We start from the raw sequence: 14,835 nt of genomic DNA, 5'->3' as shown, positions 1-14,835 counted from the left end.
TTGATTTGTTTGGTTATATATTTTGGGAGAGTTATTTTTTTAAAAGTTTGGAATGATTTGATATTTTGGGAGAATTTGAGTAGATGTATGTGAGAGAAAAAGTGATTGAGAATGAAAGAGGAGAGAGAAAAAGTAAGTGATTGATGTGTAAGAGAGAGAAAGTGATTTTAGAAATTTTTTGAGAAAAACTCAAACCAAACAATTTTTTTAAAATTTTTTTTCTAAAACTCATTTCCCAAATACAAACCAAACATGGCCAAAGTCTCACCACTAAGCTACTCATTTTTTTTTTTTAATTTTCTTTTATTGTTTCTTGCAACAGAAATAGAAATAGAGATTGAGAGAGATATAGAGAGAATTCAGGTCTCTAGAAGAGTGAATTCCATAGATAAAAACTAAGGAGTGGTCGATCGGCCAGATGTCTGGGAGGTCGACCGGCTGAATGTTCAAGTGGACGACCAGCGAAACAAGTTTTGTCCAAATCACTCATCTGGGACATCCGGGTGGACGAACACTGTCAGATATAAGGGAGCTATAATGACTCCCTATAAATAAGGAGTCACTGTAACAAATATTAGTTTAGGATGGCTTATAAGGGAGCTAATGGGGTGGTTTCAACCCCTTAAAATAGGTACGTGACTGATTTAAGGAGTCTGTTGCAGATGCTCTAATGGTAAATACGTGGCAACCAACGAGGGATTAAAACCACACCCTTCATATTACAGTGCATATGTTTCACGTACTGTGGTAAAAAAAAAAATCCCGCTCAAAATGTAAAACAGAAGAAGAAGAAATTGGTGTTCCAATTTCAGCTCTATTCCAGCTCTGGGGGCTTCCTCCATCGTCCCTCTCCTCCACCGTCCAGTGTTCATTCACTGTCTTCGTCGCCCTCTTCTTCTCCCTCTCCGTCTTCCCTCACTCGCTCTAAAAGCATTTGCAGATCTATCCTCCGATGTCCCTCTTCTCCACCGCCCGACGTCTTCAAGTTACTGCACCATCCAACATCTTCGTCCGGTATCTTCTCCTTCTCCGATTTTTGTCCCTCATCCAGGCCAGTTTCTCTCTGGCTTTTGTTCTTCTCTCTCTCTATACTTACACATATACATACATACATACATATTGTACGAGGGTGAAATATCTTATGTTCTCCATACTCCTTGAACTCGAGCTTTACGTAACGTCGCTTGACTTGAAAACAGAAAAACGGTAAGCTGCCCGGCGATGTGCTGCCGGATAGACCGTCCGACGATCAAGTCAGCACACTTGAAGACCAAGAAGAATGGAAAAAGAGCCCTTTAGAGAGAGGAAATTGGTAATTTCTCTGATTGCTTACCCTCAACGTTCCTTCATCCTCACTTTTTTTAGGCTGGCCATGTAGCCTCTGGGATTGTGGGCACACTACCTCTGTTGTCCTTCCCTGGACAGGTGGTTGTGCCCCTCTTTACTTTCTTTACACGTGTAGAGACCAAAACCTCCAAACAGTGTTTGAGGAACCACCAAACAGTATTGACGCGTACTAGGAGTGGATTTCCCCTTCATCACATCATTGGTCCAGGTGGCACACAACCAGGCTGTCACGACCGACCTATCCCTTGGGGAAGAAACACCACCATGACTGAGATGGCCGAACTATAATAAGTCGGTTCAACCGAACTTACTGGCCGTGAGATGTACGGTCTTTCATCTCAGCCCAAATTCATTCTGGTATGTACTCAGCTCGGTCCCAATGCATCACTGCGGATCCAACCAAATATCAGGCCGAGTCATAGCTCGGTTGGGTATACACATGCCTCTGCACTGTGGTCGGCGATATTGCTCGGCCACGCGTGATGGGCCGGAGGCCGTGTCAATTCAGTTCGGTCAAACACGGTTTGGTCCTCGTAGGGCCCATCACGATATCCCGCGCTATCGTATCTTGGTCATATTAACTGGCGCAAATCTCCCTCTCAATTTCCCCTTAATCCCATCTGAGCTAAGCATGATTTGGGATTATTGTTCTGACCGAGCTGTCCGAATTGGTCAGTCATCGGGGATTGCGCCAGTAGTCTTGCCATCGATCGTCCAGCCGTACTGACAAGCCATCTTTTCGATGCCACGTGGCTTCACGCCATTAGTCCCGTGTAGCCCCACAACTGTCTCCCTCACACGCAAAATTCAAAAGGCTGCCGCCTTTTGGCTTCTCCCCTCCCCCCCTTTTTATACACACGTGAGAGGCCACACACGCCTCTACTGTTCATCTTCCATTTAAGCCAAACCCTAGCCCTTAAATCGCCAATCTTCTTCCACCGCTGCTCTTTGAGTTGTTTTCAACCATCTTCGCCCTCACAAAGGCTGCAGACAAGGTCGTGGTCGATTGGTCTTCGCTTGGCGTCCATATTAGTAAGTTTATCTGCCCTTCCTTTGCACTCTCCATTTTTGTTCTTCAAGTTCTTATCTAGGACTATTGGTATCCTACTCGTGCGCCCCCCCCTATTTGGGAAAAAACTGGTACACATTAGGGAAAACTGGAATTGAAGAAACGGATGGGGCCTCCGTGCCCCTCGTTTCCCTTAGTTTCAATGCACAAACTTCACATTTAGGATGAATAGCATGAACCCTGGGTAAGACCGAGCAGAATCCAACTTTTAGATTCGTAAACAAGATGTTAGCCGAGCAAAAATTGGTTTGTAGTCTCTTCCTGAGGCTAAGATCGAGCTAAAAATAAGGAGCTAGAACCGATCTAGGAAGGCCAAATCGACCAGATAGTTGAACCGAAATAGGATAATCGAACTGGTCAAACGCCCCAGGACCGTTTACCGAGCTAGAAACTTCTTCATAATAACCGTGCAATTTATGCCGCTGTAATACTTGGGCTTATTTCTTAATAATGCAGAACAAACTAGGACCGACCAGGCCCATTCAGCATTACAATCGGTGAGGCTCAAAGTCCGAGCAAACAATCACCAAATTTTTACCGAGATACAACCAAAATTACCCAACTGAATAAAATTGGGATAAATGGGGAAGTACTGGTTCATGGTCAATTCTCCTGGGGCGTTGGCCGAGTTCCGTAGAGAGTACCATATCCCGGACGATGTCCATTTGGAGCTGGCCAAGAAAGGAGACACTCCCTGGGGCGAGCTGGACAAATGCCCCCTTCACGGTGGTGTCCATTGTGGAAGGAGGCTTGTGTTTCTCGGTCCAACCCCTGATTTGCAAGATTTTGAGGTAGAGTAGGCTATGCCCGACCCAAGTCTCCAACAATACATACAAAATAATAAACAACATGGCCGTGCTGAATAGGATACTCGATCTGAATCTCGGCCTCGCCGAGATATTTCATCAATATACACTAAGCAAAAATAAAGTAGGGTTTTGCTAGTATCTCAAGGTCAGGAAAGGCCGAGCAAAACCCATCGAGGGTAACCCGGACAAAGAGACCAACGATGATGATTTCTTGTGGGTGTCCGGTAATTATTAGGACACCGAAGCACCCATACCGGGCTGGTACATAGGAAAAGATTTTAGGAGTAATGGTGAGCATCTTGGCATGTATTTTTTTTTTTTTTGAAATTGGTCTTTTCACTGCCAATCTAACACTTACCTTCCTGTTGCAGATTATAAATTCTTGGTAGAGGATTACTCTCGTTCAAACCAAGAGGCCATGAGGGTTGTGTTGCGGCACCCAGCCAAGGAGCGAGAATTCCACAAGCTGCTTGGCTTCGAACCGAGCTACCGATACACGGCGCCGCACAGGAGCAGGGTGACTGACTTCCTTCGAGCACCTTCTCCAAAACCAGATCCCAACCTTCTTCCAATCAAATTGGTTCCTTTGACAGCCGAACAAGGGATGGCCAAAATCCAGGCTATAAAATCAATGATCACCGGTGAGTCGAGCGATTCTCAGCCACCGGAGGCAACTAGGGGAACTTTTTCCATGCCAGCTGTACAAGAGAAGGGGGCTGTGCTGGCTCTCGCTAGCGAACAAGTTGCAGGTCGGTCGAAGAAAAGGCCGAGAAGAAATCCTGCCGAACAACATTTGGCAGACGAAGATTCCACCGAGCATGCTTCTGCCGACTTGGGGGACTAGACTGAACAATCGATCAATGAACCATTCACTCGGTCCAGTGCCCCCTAGTCTGGTCGCCTGAGGTGACATATAAAGGTCGAGCCGTCTCCACTGCCGAGTCAGTCTACGCTGACAAGGACTACTCTCTTGGCTTCAATATGACCAAAGGGTTGTTCCTCCCTGCCAACATGAAGAAACACGAGGAGCTGTCTGACCTAAAGGTCCTTTGCTCGACAGCAAAGTCGATAATGTTGGTAAGTTTGCAAGCTCTCCTAACGTCAAGTTGTTGCTCGGTTATGGCGTTCTAACATTTCTGTTTTCTTTGCAGGCCACGTAGAAGAATTACCTGGCCCACGAGTGAATGATCATCGTGCGAAAAAGTCTGAGGGAGGCCATTGTTGACAACAAGGCCAAGACAGCCGAGCTGGCAAAACTGAAGGCCGTGTAGGGAGAAGCGGTGGCTGAGCGCGACAGACTTGCTAAGCTGTTGGCCCGGGCGGATGAAGATAAGCAAAGCGCCTTCCAATTGACCACGGCCCGATACATCGCCAAGCTGCACAACTCTGTGACACCCATAAAGCCGAACTGGACAAGCAGGTCGACGATGCTGAAGACCGCGATTATGCAGAGGGCGAGAGGGCTTATGAACGGCAGGTGGAGGAGACCAAGGACATTTTTTTCCAATGCGGTTAGAAAGCCACCGTGGAAAAACTTGGCCTTGGCCAAGACTCCAACAGGTTCCAAAACCCACCAGCCGCCTTCATCCCGGTCCACATACAAGCTTACACCAACGCCGTGCAGAAGAGGCTAATCGAAGAGGCGAAGCAGGCAGCGGGGGCAGAAGTCACCACTACACAACCGGCCGAGCAAGATCCTGCATCCAAAGCTTCTGAGGAAGGGGCCCAAGATCGCGAGACCGAGCTGGAGGTTGATGCGATGGTCGGCACTCAAGTTGGTGACGCCGAGATGGTGGCCACCGAACAAGCTAACACTGTCGACTTAGATTGATCTGTTTGCTTTCTGTTTTCTTTTTCTTTTTTGGTGTTGATGTAACTAGGCTTCGCCACACTTTTGTAATCCCTCTTTTACGATCAATAAAAAGTTTTAACTTTCTGCTCGCCATGTGTATGCGAATCTTGTTCTTCGTTTGCCTTTTGCAATTGTCATTTTCTTCAGTCTAACGAGCAAACCTACCTTAGTTTAAAATATTTGTTGAACACAACACCAACATCTTAAGCAGGCGAATGTCAGCTCGGTGAGTGAGAAAAATCGGCCCCGCATCAGTGAGCAAGTAACAACTCGAGCTATGACGAGTAAAATCTACACTTCGCTCGATGAACAAGTGTTAACTTGGTCGATGATGAGCCAACCACCTTCACGATCCGAGCAAATTTGGCCCGCCTCAAGTACAAATCGTGGAGTATTGTCTACACGGCCGAGCAATATTAGCTCGGTCTCAAATCCAATTGCGCGAAACACGAGCAATGTCAGCTCGGCCCTAGAACTGGTTGGGAAAAACACCAACTATTCACAGTGACGAGCTAAGTCAGCTCAGCCTCAGCTTCAGTTGGGCGATGCGCCAACTGTTTGTTCGAGGGGCAATGTCAGCTCGGCCCTAGTGCAAGTTGGGCAAAACGCCAACTGTCTATAAGGGCGAGCAATGTCAGTTCGGTCCTAGGATAAGTTAGGCATGACACCAACTATTTGTAGTGGCGAGCAAAGTCAGCTCAGCCTCAGTTCCAGTTGGGCAGAATGCCAACTATTTGTACGGGCTAGCAATATCAACTCAGCCCTAATGAAAGTTGGGCAAAATGCCAACTCTTTGCACGGTCGAAGTCAAACTGTTGTTGGCTTCTTGCCCATGGTATTTTCATAGTAGCTCTATATCCTTACAATGTCTTTGTACAGAAACGCATAGTATAAGAAAAAGGTGGGGCTATCTTTCATTACATGTTAATGATTTAAATCAAGTGCCAAAGGCCAAGGTTCAAAAGGCAAAGGAATAGAAAATATTACATTTCAAAAGTAAAATATCTTGAGATTTGCTGCATTCCACGGTCTGGGGATAGCTTTACCATCTAAGTCTTCCAGATAGTATGCCACTTTGCCTGCAAGGCCAATTACCTTGCTTGGCCCCTCCCAATTTGCTCCTAGTTTGCCGTCACCAGGGATCATTATGTTGCCCATTACCTTCCTTAAGACCCAGTCTCCAATCCTGAATAGCTGAGGATGCACGACCTTGTTTAATTTTCTAGAGAGTTCTTGCTGGTAGGTCACTATGTGGATTAGGGCCCGTTCTCTTCTTTCTTCAGCCAGGTCAAGTTCTAGAGCCACAGCTTCATTGTTCAAGTCTGGCTGAAAACTTTCAAATCGGGTGGTTGGCATACCGATTTCTAATGGGATGACAACCTTCATGCCATAAGCCAAGGCAAATGGAGTTTCCTCGGTTGAGCATCTCGGCGTGGTTTGGTATGTCCAGAGCACATTGGGAAGTTTTTCAGCCCACTTCCCGTTGGCTTTCTCCAGTCGCTTCTTCAACCCGTCTAGAATGGTCTTCTTTGAAGCCTCTACTTGACCATTTGACTGAGGGTAGGATAGTGTTGAGTTGTAAAACTCAATCTTTAACTCTTCGCAAAATTCGCGAAAAAGTTTCCCATCGAACTGAGTGCCATTGTCCGAAATGAGGGCCTTCGGGATACCGAAGCGAGTGATGACATTCTGCCAAACGAACTTTTTTACATCTGTCTCCTTGATGGTTGCCAATGGCTCGACCTCAACCCACTTAGTAAAGTAGTCGGTAGCAGCGATAAAAAATTTACGGTGGCCCGGAGCTGTTAGAAGTGGTCCCACAATATCCAGCCCCCAAAGCGCGAATGGCCAAGGACTTGTAAGGGTGAGCAACTCTCTGGATGGCTGGTGGATTTTGTGAGCAAATTTTTCACATTTTTCACACCTGCGAATGTATTTATGTGTGTCTGCCTGCATGCATGGCCACCAATAACCTTGAGAAATTACTCGGTAGGCCAAAGACCTGCCCCAAATATAACTCCCGCTGATGCCTTCATGAATCTTGAAGAGGAACGCTTCTACCTTGTCGAGATGGACGCGCTTCGGGTATGGCCCAGTGAAAGACTTCTTGTATAAGGCACCAGATGAAGAGAGCCAAACCCGCTCTGATTTGGCCCTGATCTTGTTGGCCTCATTCTTTTTCCTGGGTAGAATTCCATCCTTTAGGAAGGCGACGATGGGGTCCATCCAGGACAGTCCCAAGTCGTCATAGAGTACTTCGGGCACCTCTGGTTCCTCAATGCTCGGCCGGGGTAAGAATTCTATCATCAAAGGATTAGGAAAAGTTGTTTGCATGGATGCTAGGCCAGCCAATTCGTCAGCTGCGCTGTTTTCCTCGCAGTTAATTTATTCCATTCTTATTGCCGCAAACTTTTTGATTTCTGCACATACCAGCACTTGATATTTGGCCATTCTTTCATCCCTAGCCTCATACCCCCTGGAGACCTGATTGACCACCAACTTGAAGTCACTAAATACCATAAGTTCTGGCGCTTTCATTTTCAATGCACTTTTCAATCCGGGGAGGAGGGTTTTATATTCTGCCTCATTGTTGGATGCTGGAAAACCGAGTGTGATCGCGTGTTCAATGGTCAGCCCATCTTGGGAAGTCAGGACGATCCCCGGCCCTGCACCAAGTTTGTTAGAGGCCCCATCGACGAAGAGTTTCCACATCTTGCCAATGAACAACTTCCAGAAGTCGGAGGGATTTTGGGAGCTCCTCCACTCCGAGGTACTGGTCGGTTCATTCTGGTCTCTTTCTATGTCTCGGTCGAGCTCGTGTTTTGGTAGGTTGTCCAGTTCCTCCATTCCTTGTTTGACTTTCTTTTGCCCTTATGTCACTTGTTGTCCACCATATGTCTCTGCTGTCTGAGCCATGGACTGCGCCAAATCTGCGTTGGCCAAATCGACAGGGTAAACAGGGTGTGTTCCTGGGGCAAATTCCGCCATGAAGTTGGCAAGACCTTGAGCTTTGATAGTGATGTGTGATTGGAACTTAATATTGTATTACCCCAATTCCACGGCCCACTTCAGAATTCTACTGGTAAAATCTGCCTTTTCAAAAGGCACCTTAAGTGGAAATTTGGTTAGCACAACTATTGTGTGGGCATAAAAATAGTGCACTAGCTTTTTGGAAGCCATCATCAAGGCCAGAGCCAACTTTTCTAGCAGCAGATACCTTGATTCAGTAGGGAGCAGGGTCTTGCTTACATAGAAGATGGAGAGGTGCTGTGTACCTTCAACACGGATGAGGACGGCGCTTACCGCGTGTTAAGAGATTGCCAAGTAGAGATAGAGTTCTTCGTCCGATTTTGGTGTGACCAGGATAGAGGCTGAGGAAATATACATTTTTAGATCCGCCAATGCACGGTCGCATTCATCACCCCAAAAGAACTTGGCCTTCAAAGTTTTGAAGAAGGGCCTACAACGATCTGAAGACCGGCTGATAAATCGGTTCAATGCGGCTGCTATCTCGGCGGGATGTTGCACATTTTTCGTGGAGCTTGGGCACTCTAGTTCTTGTATCGCCCTGATCTGGGAAGGGTCGACTTCAATTCCTCGGTTCGTGACTAAAAAATATAGGAATTTTCCAGTGCCAACTCCGAAAGCGCACTTGGAAGCATTCAAACGCAGTTTGTGATGTTTAAGTATGGCGAACATTTCTTCCAGGTCGGCGAGGTGTTGAGACTTCTCCTTGCTCTTTACCACCATATCATCAATGTAAGCCTCCATGGTGCAGCCACGAAGGGGAGCGAACATCTTGGTTACCATCCTTTGAAAAGTTGCCCCGGCATTTTTTACTCTGAATGGCATGATCTTGTAGTAGCACAGGTCTCGTGGAGTAGTGAACGAAGTGATCTCTCGATCTGGTTCATACATGGCTATCTTTTGGTAGCCACGATACGCATCCAAGAAGCTAAACCTCTGATGGCCAGCAGTCAGATCTACTAGCTGGTTGACTCTTGGGAGAGGGAAACTATCCTTTGGGCACGCACGGTTGACTATCTTATAATCAACGCACACCCGCCATTTACCATTCTTTTTTGGCACTACCACTGTGTTTGAGATCCATCTAGGGTATTGCACTTCTTCTATTGCCCCCGCTTCTAACAAGTTCCTGACCTCTTCTGCCACTATCTTGGCATGGTGCAAGGCCGAGCGCCGTGTCCTCTGGATGATCGACTGTGCATTCGAAAAGACATTCAACTGGTGCAAAATGAAGCTAGGCATATCGTAAGGCGTTCATGCAAAGCACTCCATGTTGGAAACCAAAAAGTCGACATAATCGAGCCGCTCGGTGCTGGACGGAGATGAGCCCAAAAGAAAGAACTTACTTGGATCACTCTCGTCGACGCGTACCTCTACCAAATCTTCGACCAATTTCTCCTCAGCCTTTCTTCCTATGTCTTCCAAGACTTCATTTCCTTCCAGACCCTTTATCATTTGAACGAAGCCTTTGGCAACTCGGCTACCATTTACTGCGACGAAACACTGTTTTGCCATCAGTTGGTCTCCTCAAACCTCTTCTACCTGTCCAGTCAATGCTGGAAAGTGCAGGACCTGATGGTAGGTTGACGCTACTGCTTACATGGCATGCAACCAGCCCCTGTCCAAAATTAAGTTGTAGGTTGATGGGACCTTAAGCACCTAAAATTTCACTTGCTTCGTGACCGATCCCGCTTTGACCGGCAATATGATCTTTTTGATCGGCCATTCTGGCTGAGAGTTGAAGCCCACCAGAGGAGACGTTGCGGGGGCCAAGTCCTTGTCCTCCAACTTCATTTGTTTGAACACATCATAATACATGATCTCAACCGAACTCCCCTGGTCAATCAGAATTCTTTTGATGTCGAAGTCTTTGACGTAGAGGGTCACAACTAAGGTGTCATTATGAGGCACTTGAATTCTCTCCAAGTCTTTGCTTGAAAAGGTTAGGACGACTTTTACCTCGGTCTTTCCTTTCTTTGTGGCAGGCTGAACGGAGAGCACTTCACTCATGTGCTCGGCTTTCTTGATCATCCCTCTTAGCTCGTAGACCCTTGTCGGCTCAATGATGCCATGGATGACATTGATTATGCCTTGCGGCACTGCATCCAAGACGGCGAGGCCGTTTGGCTCGGCCTGTCCCTGGGGAGCGGCTGTCATACCACCGTCTATGTACTGGTCCAGATGCCCTACCGCTACCAACTCCTTCAAATGTTGTTTAAGCAGCACGTAGTCCTCCATTCGGTGCCCTTGTTCTTCATGGAAGGTGCAGCGATACCTCGAGTTGAAACCTCTCTGCGTGCTTCCCAACTTGGCCGGCTAACAAACGTAAGGTTCACCTCGGATTGCACTCAGGATGCGATAAATAGGGATTTTAAAGACAATGGTGATGCCGGTTCGCGCTTTCAACTTTCTCTTGGCATCTTCCTCTTCATCATGAGGAGCGTTAGCTCGGTCGTTTCTGCGTCTTTTGTTCCTATCATCGTAGTTTGAGCCACGATGTTGATCTTTAGACCGGTCATTTGGGCAGTTGTCCTCCTACCCTACCGAGTAAACCTTCCCCACCACACTTCTGTCTGCCGTGACCGAATTCTCCTTCTCGATTGTGATGGCGGCATCATCCTCTACTCGGATGTGTTTGTTGATCCGAAGCATCAAAGATTCCATGGTTGTGGGCTGGTGCATCGTAAGTGAATCTCGCAGCCTATGTCCGACTGGGAGACCCCGCTTGTATTGGGTGATTGCTAGATTGGTGGGGCAGTCAAAGATCTCATTGTAGGCTTCCCAATACTTGGCATTGTATGCCTTCAAAGAGCCTCAAGATTCCATCTTGACGCTCAGGAGATGATCGACCTCCTTCGGTGTTCGAGTGTTGGTTTTGAATCTGGTAACGAAGGCCTTTGCTAGTTGTTGCCATCCCTTGATGCTCCCCTTTGGAAGCCTTTCAAACCAGTTCAGGCCCAGTTCTCCCAAGCTTGCTGGGAATATGAGGCACATCAAGGCGTCGTTACGCCGATGTCCAACCATTACTTACCGAAAATGACTCACGTACATGTACGGATCCGTCTTGTCGTCGTACAATGTGAACTTAGGCTGGTGGAATTCAGGAGAGAGCGGCGTGCTCTCGATTTCCGGGGACAACAGGGTAGCGGTAAGTCTTGCTAGCTCTCTGTCTACTGGTGCTGGTGCCATCACTGTGGGCGCTGGCATTGCCACTTCCTCACTACAACGGATTTGGGGACTCAGCCTTTGCAATGTCGTCAGTCTTTGGGTCTCTCTACGGCAAGCCCTCTCCTCCAACACATCCCTCAGGTCTCCGGAATAGGCGGAGTAAGAGTATCTCGACGACGTGAGGGACGGTAGCTGCTGTCACGAGTGTAAGGTTGACTTACCTGTGGGTCGGAGTCCCATACCCCATAGCTTCTGGTGATAGAGAGGGAAGGCGTCCTATCTTGGCGGCGACTGCCAGAACGAGGGAATGGAGTGCGCTCATTGTAGTTGCCCTCTCCAACAACACCCTTTCCCTTTATCTGGCGCTTCAGCGCCTCCATTTCAGCCACCATCTTGCGAATAAGGGCATCCTAGTCTTTGAGTTTGTCCGCCAGGCGCTGAGCATGCAACTCTCCCCATCATCGACGGCCCTCTGGACTCTTCGAGTGATCAGTACTCCTTGTGCGTTTGTCTCGCATACCACTGGAAGAGGTCTCTAGGCCCGCCATGGTAGGAACAGTAAGAGGGCCATCTCTCCGTCGGACAGACTCTTGCGTGACACCATCGACAACGGACAGTGGAGTTTCGTCATGGTTAGCCATGGAAATGGTCAAAAAATCTTGAAGAGCAAGGTTTATATGTCAAAAGAATTTTCCCAGAGACGACGCCAATTGTACGAGGGTGAAATATCCTCTGTTCTTCGTACTCCTTGAACTCGAGCTTTACGTAACGTCGCTTGACCTGAAAACAGATAGACGATGAGCTGTCTGGCGGTGTGCTGCCGGATAGACCCTCCGACGATCAAGTCAGCACACTTGAAGACCAAGAAAAATGGAAAAAGAGCCCTTTAGAGAGAGGGAGTTGGTAATATCCTTGATTGCTTACCCTCAACGTCCCTCCATCCCCACTTTTTTTAGACTAGCCATGCAGCCTCTGGGATTATGGGCGCACTACCTCTGTTGTCCTTCCCTGGACAAGTGGTTGTGCCCCCCTCTACCTTCCTTACACGTGTAAAGACCAAAACCTCCAAACAGTGTTTGTGGAACCGCCAAACGGTATTGACACGTACCAAAAGTGGATTTTCCGTTCATCACATCATTGGTCCAGGTGGCACACAACCGGGATGTCACGACCAACCTATCCCTTGGAGAAGAACATACCACCATCATTGAGACAGTCGAACTATAATAAGTCGGTTCACCCGAACTGACCGGCCGTGAGGCATACGGTCTTTCATCTCGGCCAAAATTCATTATGGTATGTACTCGGCTCGGTCTCAACGCATCACTACGGATCTAACCGAATGTCAGGCCGAGTCATAGCTCGCTTGGGCATACGTATGCCTTTGTACTCTAGTCGGTGATATTGCTCGGCCACGCGTGATGGGCTGAGGACTGTGTCGATTCAGTTCGGTCAGACACGGTCCAGTCCTCGCAGGGCCCATCACCATATCCCGCGCTATCGTAGCTCGACTGTATTGGCTGGCACAAATCTCCCTCTTATAGATATATATATATATATATAATAGGATTTTGAGAATGATTTTTGTTTGGAAATTGTAGTTGTATTTTGTAATGATTTTTGTTTGGAAATTGTAGTTGTATTTTGTAATGAAATATATATATATATATATATAAACATACATTCAAGAGCTATTCTGTTTGGAAATTGTAATGAAACATACATTCAAGAGCTAGCATCATGAATTGATTGTTAGGAAAAAAAATAAATGAATAAATTGAAAGAGTAATCTGTTATAATCTGTCATTAATTTTTGAATAATCTGTCATTAATAGTTTGCATCATTATAATAATCTGTTATTAATTTTTGAATTTGTCAGCAAGCACAATCCAATAAAACCATCGCATTCATGACAACAATAAAACAATTTATTTTTGTTTCGCTCCGTCTCAAAAATCCGAATAGTTGTTTTTTTATGACATTTAGGACGATTTCCGTTGCAATATGTCAATTGATCTGACGTACTACCCGTAACACTTGAAGTTGACATCTGCAAAAAAAGGAGGAAGGAATAAAACAATTTACAGGCAACAAGGGGACTGCTATTAATATAAGGGGGTGATACAGAAGGGTGCAACAATATATAGCATTTCTCATTCAACATTCAAGAATCTATTGCACTAAACAAAGATTAACAATTGACATTAAATAATGCCCATCAAAGGCAGAATCCAAACCCTTCTGAACAGTGCCAAAGAAAAGAAGTTCAAGAATCTATTGCACTAAACAGAAGTTCAAGAATCTATTCTCTTAGCATTTCTCATTCAACATTCAAGAATCTCTTACATGGCACAGTATTCCAAACTGAAAATGCCCATCATAGGCAAAATCCAAACCCTTCTAAACAATGCCAAAGAAAAGAAGTTCAAGAATCTATTGCACTAAACAGAAGTTCAAGAATCTATTCTCTTAGGGTCTGTTTGGTAACGCTTAGGTTTTCAGTTTATATTTACAAAAAATTTATAAACTAGTTTTTGTTTATTTTTAGAAAAACATAAACTACAAACGCGTTTAGTAATTGACAAAATGTTTAAAAAAATTTAAAAATATAAAAAAGAGTGAGAAATGGCAAGTTGTAGCAAATGGCGGCGGAAGACGGTAGTGGAAAGTGGTGACGATGCATAAGTGGGTAGCAGGTGGTGGTGGGTGGTGGTGGTGGGTGGGTGGGTGACGGTGGCGGGTGGTGGGTGGTAGCAAGTGGGTGGTGGCGGTGGCGGTGGCGGTGGGTGGTGATGGTGGCGGGTGGTGGGTGGTGGCAGGTGGTGGTGGCGAGCGGTGGATGGTAGGGTCGGGTGGCAGGTGGATGGCAGGTAAGTGGTGGGTGGTGGTTATAGGGGCGAGAGGTGAGTGGTGGTGGCGAGTGGGTGGCAGGTGGGTGTGGCTGGTGGTGGCAATTGGGTGGTGAGTGGTGGTAGCAGGTGGTGGTGGGGGGTGGGTGGTGGGTGGTGGTGGCAGAAAACGGTAGTGGAAAATGGTGGCGGATAGTGGCTAGTGTTGGGTGGTAAAAAAAAAAAGAAAAAAATGAAAGCTTAAAACGGAAACACATTTTTTGGCCAAATTTATGAACTGAGATCACTGATTTGTAAATCAACAATTTACTAAATAAGTTTTTATTTGAGTTTTTAAAATTCTTGTAAATATAAACAGAAAACTAAAAATGTAAATGTTGCCAAATGGCACCTTAGCATTTCTCATTCAATATTCAAGATTCTATTACACTAAACAGAGATAAACAATTAACATTAAACAATGCCAAAGAAAAGGTTATACATACAACATCTCATTCTCTTACATGACACTGAATTTCCAAACTGGAAAATATTGCATTGAGAAATATTATTTACAGGCAAGAAGAGGACTAAGTGAAACTGTTTGCTTACTGAAATTGCTAGATCAGAGCTCTGAATCAGCTCTGTAAATTGAAAAATATTGCATCGACACTGAATTTGCAGACTGAAAATGCCCATTTTTTGCAAACAAGTTGGTAGTTTTTTTATTTTCT

The sequence above is a fragment of the Camellia sinensis genome, chromosome 3 (assembly GCF_055761805.1).
Source record: "Camellia sinensis isolate YWXY chromosome 3, ASM5576180v1, whole genome shotgun sequence".
NCBI classification, from domain to species: Eukaryota; Viridiplantae; Streptophyta; class Magnoliopsida; order Ericales; family Theaceae; genus Camellia; species Camellia sinensis.
The sequence above is the reverse complement of the archived record's forward strand: the minus strand, read 5'-3'. Positions refer to the sequence as shown.